The sequence below is a fragment of the Rhopalosiphum maidis genome, chromosome 4 (assembly GCF_003676215.2).
Source record: "Rhopalosiphum maidis isolate BTI-1 chromosome 4, ASM367621v3, whole genome shotgun sequence".
Lineage (NCBI taxonomy): Eukaryota > Metazoa > Arthropoda > Insecta > Hemiptera > Aphididae > Rhopalosiphum > Rhopalosiphum maidis.
Window position 1 is genome coordinate 37,373,304 of NC_040880.1, and position 9,465 is coordinate 37,382,768.

Genomic DNA, 9,465 nt, shown 5'->3' on the forward strand with positions numbered 1-9,465 from the left:
GGAAAAACTATGGAAAAGTCTTAAAATCCCGTGAAAAATGGAAAATGTTCGAAAAATCACGTAAGTAATAATAACCAATATAATCGACCGCACATGGGCCATATATTATAATATAGTAATAATTACTCTATGACATAAACCTTTTTTCTATCCGGCCACTGGCTATTGTGAACGTGACTATTTTAAAACTGATAAAGGTAAAACAAACAATATTTTGGAAGGGTAGAATTATAAATTTACAACACTAGTGCGAATTAATTATTCAAAAATTTGGCTTTTAATATTGAAGCTTTACAGATAAGCACACAAGTACATTAATAACAACTTAAAATTATAGAACGGGATGTATTCGTAATGATTGCAGGTTAAAATAGTTATATAAAAATATTTCAAGTAATGATATTTTACATTCTTAATTTCCGTGAACTATATTACTAGAATAAAAAAAAATAGTTGGGTTTTTTTGATTTGTATTATTTAATTTTGTATTTTAGTATCAATAGTGTGTTTATTTGCATTAGTAATTTATATATTGTTTAATATTTTCAATATTTATAGTGGTGGATTTTGTAAGAAGATAATAGTATTATTATGACGAATTATTAAATTATATTTTTATATTAATTTAGTATAATTGGTAAAACAAAATAAACACGTATAATACGTTTGCAAATTTATTGATTTGCATCGTACATAATAAATTAATAATTTAATATTTATCTTTTAATTTTTTGTACGAGGGGGAAAGTTCTAGATTCTTCTTTTCTTTTCTTTTTTATTATAATTCATATTATTCTTATTCCTAATCTTATTATTATTATCATTATTATTAATATTACTATTTTTATTATTATTATCTTATTCTTATAATAACTTTTATTTGTGCGTTCATCGACGATGCACTATTGAGGTTTCGACGGTTTCTTGTTATCTGCCACACGAGACCGGTCCTGTGTAATCGCTAATGAACCAGGTATAAAAGGCCCTGCGAAACGACCAGCATTGCCATTCACTGTCTATCCGCCGTCGTAGCAAGACCCACCCCGGGCAGACTTGCGCGATTAGGAAGGCATCTGGTACCTATATTCGCAGCTCTAACATTTCCTTAGCTCAAGCTCTGGTATATGCACAAACAAAGTTCGACCTTGGCCTTGTTTTGTGATCTGTCACCGTTCGGGCAGTAAGTCTGTATTAAATATTTGCGTTAATGTATATTTTATTTTATTTTTTTATTGTTCCCGTATTATGCGATATAAACGGTCATTCGTATGATACATTATTCGTAAGTGTTCGAGTATGTTTCCTAAACAGAACGTATATTTGTAAAACCCCGTTTCTCTGTGCGTTATCGACATGCGCAGAGCTACGGCAGGTTACGTTCCGCAGAAATGACAAGTCGCGCGTACGTCGAATCTAGTGAGCAGATGCCAAAGTTCCAGTGACTCGTCAGAGTTCCGTGTTACGGGCGTATCACTCTCGTTTGAGCTGTGCCACTGTAATGATCTGACAACGCGTGCGATTTGATTCTTATCCGATTATTCGGTGGCTGTGACTCCGTTGAATGACATACGAATCTGTTCAAAACATTCTACACATTACGAAAACGTTAATATTTTTATAGTGTTTGTAAAATTGCAACGTTTAATAATCGTCTATTATACAAGATTTTTTTTTTTTTTTGGTAATAACTTTATCCACGTTAGTTTAATTATGTTTGTTTATTATAAGCCTCTAGTTATGAATATTTTTTTTATATATTTCCTATAAAATATAATGAATTAACTCAACTGTGGCCAATCGATGTTAAAAGTGAATAAGTGTAAAATTTGTTGAAAAAACACTCATAAATTTAACATATTCCAAGAGCATATTTGGGGGGGGGGGGTGCAAAGGGGCCATTTGCCGCCTCATCACTTGTATTTTTTTTCTATATAATACATACATTTGATAAAGAATAAAAATTGTATTGATTGTAAACCGTATTGATATCATAATACGACTTAACATAAAAAGTATTTTATGCCTGTTTAGGTGATCAACTGTAAATTATTTTTAGTTTGTGTAGAAGAAAACATAATTTTGCTCCTCCACCCGTGGATTCAACTCAAATACGCCCTTGACATCATCTTATACATAATAAAGCGTGAAAAATAATCACGTTCACAATAGCCAGGATCGCAGTGGTCACATGGAAAAAATTTATAAGTGTATAAATTGATTATATTAATTATTATTATAATTCAACTTTTTTTTTATAATTAGATACAAATATACAAATATTATGGCGATAGGTTATATTGGTATATTTTGTACCAGAAAAAATGATGATTTACAAATTCACTACACCAAATGTTGCGTTTCCAGCGTTCCGTTTCAAATAAATACAAGGTTTATGCTAAAAAAAAAAGAAAAAAAGAAAACGGACTCCGTCCCCCGCGTCTACCCCTGATTCAAGCACTGTAGACAATATTTCAAGTGCTACATCTTATCCACTACAGGTGGATTATCCATCTCAGCTGAATTTATCACAAACCAAAGTACCTACACCGATATCGATTTGTCTATCGACTGTATTGAGGTAGGTATTTACGATAAAACTGAGATTCACCAATATAGCGCCATAAGTATTCAAAGTTTAGATGCTTGGAGTGGAGTGGTACGGGGTTTGCCCACTACTCCGCTTGTCAAACTTTAAATACTTAAAACTCATAAACTCAGTCGATCGTTAACGCTCATCGTGAGCAGACGTCGTGCGTTACCTCCGTCTGTTATCGCCTTTCGCTAATGGCGTTCTATATCGTGTTTTAAATATGCCCCGTAATACTTCAAAACGTAACTTAAAATAATCGTCTACCAAAGACAGCGGAAAAAAAAATCTAATTATTTGTTTCTCCCAATTCATTCGCCTTTCTCTCAGAAGATGCCGATTCTTCTCCGGAGGTGTTCAGTCCTTCACCCATCAATATGTCATCTATATATAAAATCAACCACACCCCAGGCCAAAATAGAGTCATCCCCAATGGTCAAAGTACAGTCACCTCCCTTTTACTTAAGTGAAGGCTACGTATTCTCTACGATCAAAAAGGATCTTTTTGATATAATTAACCAGTCGAGTATTAAATTTAAATCAACTCTTAAATATCTTATTATACACGCTGACACTATAATTTCCTGGAATATTATTTTTAAATACCTAAACGAACAGATCCAATTACACACTCACCTGCCCAAGCCATTAAAACCGTATACAGTGTATTAATCAGACACCTCCACTCGTCTACGTCCGTTGAAGACATACAAGTCTACATTACAGATAAGGGCCATTAAGTAATTCAGGTGATGAATATCTTACACCGTATCAATAAAAGCACATTGTCTCTTTTTCGTATCGACTTAAAACCTGCAACTAATGATAGAGACATTCTCAATTTGGACTCGCTGTCACACAGCAAAATCAAAATTGAGCTGCCTAATAAAAAACGTGCCTCTCCTCAATGCAAATCGTGCAAAGCTTACTTTCATGGAAGTAACTTTTACCACCATACACCTCGCTGTGTCAAATGCGGAGATAAACATTTATCCTCCGAATGCTTAAAACCGTCATCCACTCCGCAAAATGCGCATTATACTCAGGACCACACACAGCCTCCTAAAAGAGCTGTCCCGTGTATAAAAATATCACCCAAAACCAAAAAAAAAACATAAAAGCCACAAAATATAATGAACTTCTCAAACATCGTTAATCTACTCTATCAATATACACAATTCCGAACACTGCTCCTACGCTTCCTTCTCTCTCAATTCCTCCTCACCTTCCCGTGCGCTTCTATCATTAATCCTAAAAATAATATATCACCTAATATTTCCACGAATGATAATCTGTTAAATAAGTTTATCACAGAACTCTCCGCTTAAATAACTCCTCACATTTCCCTCCTCACCACTATCATACAGAAACAAATTATTCCATAATCGTAATTCCATTTCCCCAATATAACTCGTTATATTATTATCTTATCAAACAAACTACGCACCTCATTATAATTACAATTTAAATTTTCATTAGCGCATATCATTAGTTAATATTATATATATTATCCTAAGTCACTTAACATTGTATTACTCTTATCTCCATTGTTTTAAATGTATATTTATTGTAACACTCTCTATTATATTCTATATCATGTCTTATTAATTGTTATGCTATAATATTTTCTAGTAAAAGCATTCTACCTAAAAAAAAAACTCATTACCTACTCGTCTTAAATTCAATTTTTATGTATTAAAATACTCAGAAAATTATTTTGCTTTGGAATATAAAATTAAAACTATATGTTGTTATTCAAAAAAAATATAAGGATAAAAAATATTTAAAAATATAACTTTTTAATAAAAACGTTGTTTTTGTAACAACTTGAAACTATGTAAAAATATATTTTCAAAAACATGAATACTTTTTGAAATAATGAGTGTTTTATAATCAAATTATCACCCCGTATAAGGTACCTAATTAAATGCACTCTTAATTATATACAATTAATACTATATAGTTATATATATGTAAAATACTGCTGAGAAATTCGACTTTACCCGTAAAAAACGAAAATAAAAAATAGGTTACTAAATATGTATTTACAGTATGGTTACTTATGGGTTATAGTGCTATATTGGTGTATCTCATTTTTTTTCGTAGATACTTACCTTCGGAGTTGCTCGATAGTCGTATTTTACCCCAAATATAAGTATTCCGATTGCGTCCAAACTCACATTGGTTCACAAAATAGTTTATAATTAATAAAATAAAGTAAATATTTCAAATACTGAATACTTGAAATTTAAAGTCTTTTATTTAAATACTTTAAACATTTAAAACAATTATTCGTTATTACAATATTTAATGATATACGTTATAATATGTCTCGTTTATGGTTACAATAAATAATATATTAACTTTTGAGATCTACATAGGAAAATGAATAATTAATTAAATAGTATATGTACATTCAAATAGTCGAATATTAAAATAATACATTTCTTACAATACAAAAAGTTGTAAAATACATATGTCAATAATAAACAGTAAAATAATTTTAGTATTAAGTTATAGTTAAAGATCAATTTTTAGAACTCATTATTTTCATAAAAACAAAAATTAGATATTTCTAAGTTGTTTAATTTTTTTATTTGGGTTATTTCTTTCTTTATTTATTTTTATTAATTTGTTTAGTTGTTCCTCGAGGAGCATAGACTATAGATTGAATTTGGCAACGGTTTGACATTTTTTCAAAATATCTAAAAATTTATATACTTGGATGTGATGTATACAATTATTAAATTTAAAATAGAAACTTTCACATACGTTTGTTGTCAAGTACATACTAGAACTAAGAGTAGCCCATATATTCGGTAGAAAATCGGAATTATCGTCAATATAAGTAATTTTTACTAAATAATCACATAATAATTGTATTTTTGCCATTAAAAGCTGTATAGAAACTAAATCTATGGCAAAACATTCCCCTACTATTTCGGGTTCTAAAAATGGTAATCCAAATATATACGTTAAAAACTAGCTCATTTCGCTATCTTCGTCTTTATAATATGTACTTAAACCTAAAGATTGTATTTTTCGCCATCGCGATTGACCTAGATGGAACTTACAACCTTTTATAATAGCCAATGGCCAAGTTAAACAAATTGCCTTGTGTATAGATGTTTCAAAATCTACGAATATTATATCGGGCTTTTAACTAAAATTAAATGTATTACACTGTTCTACAAGTCCATTAAATGCATTTTGATAGCTTTCAAATTTTTTATCTGGTAATAAAAAATAAGCAATAGGATAATAATGACCATTATTCAATGCATGGATAGTAAATAATTAACAAAAATATTTAGTACAGCATCGCTGTGCATCGGAATGTCCCATCGACATAAATTTGAGAAATTGATGATACACTTCGTAAGTTACTTTCACATGAAAATAGAATAAAATTCTTAATATTGTCGTTGATAAGTAAAAATTGTTCACCTTAGTTTATTTTGATATCAATGGACCTTAAAACGTCATCCACTACTTGTTGTATATTGGTTGGTTTAGCTGGAAGGATTTTTCTACGGGCTTCATGAATTCCTTTTTCCAAAACAATTTACATCTGTTGTGATGATATTCTCAACTCTTATTAAAATAATCGAAAAGAAAAATATTGTCAGTAATAATACGTATGTATGCGAAATTATAAATTATGAACTCGCCACTTTCTTTTAAACCACCATCATTGATTAAATATATTGGATTAATTTTGCAGTCACTCACAAATATTTTCAGTTGCCTTTCTTTTGATACCATTTCGTATTTGTTGAAGTTTTGATATCTGATCAGTACTCCACTTCATGTACACATGTTCACATCGGTACATCACGAATGCGATCATTAACGTCTAAATTACTTTGGCATATTAAAATTTCTTCAGTGAATCGTTTAACAAAACTTTTACAACTTTTATTCATACAATACCATTTTTATATTTAATTTGCTAATAGCTTATGAAATTGAAATTTATATTTAAATATTACTAACATTTATTTATTTTTTTCGCTAACCACTATTTCGTGAATTTCTATCATTTAGAATTTAAATAACGAAAAATCAAACAACACTAACAGCACAATATAAAACTATGTTTAACGTAGCAATCTTACAGTTTATCTTAAATTGACTGGAAATTACCACGCTAAATATTGGTGATCGTATGAATCTAATAGTTATATATATGTTAAAATGCGTACAGGACACAATCGCGATATTTATTTAGTTTTTATGACCACTTAAATAGTATTTCCTACTTATACAATGTACGGGGCCACAAACGGGATAGGTGAAAAGATAAAAAGATTTCTTTGGGCCGCAATCGGGCGACGACACCCCCTACCTCAATACAGTCGATAGACAAATCGATATCGGTGTAGGTACTTTGGTTTGTGATAAATTCAGCTGAGATGGATAATCCACCTGTAGTGGATAAGATGTAGCACTTGAAATATTGTCTACAGTGCTTGAATCAGGGGTAGACGCGGGGGACGGAGTCCGTTTTCTTTTTTTCTTTTTTTTTTAGCATAAACCTTGTATTTATTTGAAACGGAACGCTGGAAACGCAACATTTGGTGTAGTGAATTTGTAAATCATCATTTTTTCTGGTACAAAATATACCAATATAACCTATCGCCATAATATTTGTATATTTGTATCTAATTATAAAAAAAAAGTTGAATTATAATAATAATTAATATAATCAATTTATACACTTATAAATTTTTTCCATGTGACCACTGCGATCCTGGCTATTGTGAACGTGATTATTTTTCACGCTTTATTATGTATAAGATGATGTCAAGGGCGTATTTGAGTTGAATCCACGGGTGGAGGAGCAAAATTATGTTTTCTTCTACACAAACTAAAAATAATTTACAGTTGATCACCTAAACAGGCATAAAATACTTTTTATGTTAAGTCGTATTATGATATCAATACGGTTTACAATCAATACAATTTTTATTCTTTATCAAATGTATGTATTATATAGAAAAAAAATACAAGTGATGAGGCGGCAAATGGCCCCTTTGCACCCCCCCCCCCCCAAATATGCTCTTGGAATATGTTAAATTTATGAGTGTTTTTTCAACAAATTTTACACTTATTCACTTTTAACATCGATTGGCCACAGTTGAGTTAATTCATTATATTTTATAGGAAATATATAAAAAAAATATTCATAACTAGAGGCTTATAATAAACAAACATAATTAAACTAACGTGGATAAAGTTATTACCAAAAAAAAAAAAAAATCTTGTATAATAGACGATTATTAAACGTTGCAATTTTACAAACACTATAAAAATATTAACGTTTTCGTAATGTGTAGAATGTTTTGAACAGATTCGTATGTCATTCAACGGAGTCACAGCCACCGAATAATCGGATAAGAATCAAATCGCACGCGTTGTCAGATCATTACAGTGGCACAGCTCAAACGAGAGTGATACGCCCGTAACACGGAACTCTGACGAGTCACTGGAACTTTGGCATCTGCTCACTAGATTCGACGTACGCGCGACTTGTCATTTCTGCGGAACGTAACCTGCCGTAGCTCTGCGCATGTCGATAACGCACAGAGAAACGGGGTTTTACAAATATACGTTCTGTTTAGGAAACATACTCGAACACTTACGAATAATGTATCATACGAATGACCGTTTATATCGCATAATACGGGAACAATAAAAAAATAAAATAAAATATACATTAACGCAAATATTTAATACAGACTTACTGCCCGAACGGTGACAGATCACAAAACAAGGCCAAGGTCGAACTTTGTTTGTGCATATACCAGAGCTTGAGCTAAGGAAATGTTAGAGCTGCGAATATAGGTACCAGATGCCTTCCTAATCGCGCAAGTCTGCCCGGGGTGGGTCTTGCTACGACGGCGGATAGACAGTGAATGGCAATGCTGGTCGTTTCGCAGGGCCTTTTATACCTGGTTCATTAGCGATTACACAGGACCGGTCTCGTGTGGCAGATAACAAGAAACCGTCGAAACCTCAATAGTGCATCGTCGATGAACGCACAAATAAAAGTTATTATAAGAATAAGATAATAATAATAAAAATAGTAATATTAATAATAATGATAATAATAATAAGATTAGGAATAAGAATAATATGAATTATAATAAAAAAGAAAAGAAAAGAAGAATCTAGAACTTTCCCCCTCGTACAAAAAATTAAAAGATAAATATTAAACAATTAATTTATTATGTACAATGCAAATCTAGAAATTCGCACGGAGTGGATGTGTCACTCCGTTTATACATCTCAACTTGAGATTCACTAATATAGCGTCATAAGTATTTAAAGTTTAGATGCACGGCATGGAGTGGTACAGGGTTACCCTGCAAAATGTTTGTCCACTACTCCGCTTGTCTAAACTTTAAATACTTATAACTGATAAACTACTCGTCTTAAATTCAATATATTATGTATCAAAATACTCAGATTATTCTGCTTTGGAATATGAAATTAAAACTATATGTTGTCGTTCAAAAAAGTAAAAACTTAAAAAAATATAAGGATAAAAAATATTTAAAAGTATAATTTTTTAATAAAAACGTTGTTTTTGTAACAACTTGAAACTATGTAAAAATATATTTTCAAAAACATGAATACTTTTTGAAATAATGCGTGTTTTATGATCAAAGAATCACCCTGTATATTATGTAATATCTATCTGGTTATTAGTACATTTAATATTTAATTTTTATGATTTTACTTAATGTATGACTTACAGGTTTTTAGAAACCCGTTTAACATTATAGGTATTAGGTATATCAATTTTTAATAATTTTTAAAAACAAAACAGCGCTCGATACCTAGTTAACGACACACAATCGACATATACATAT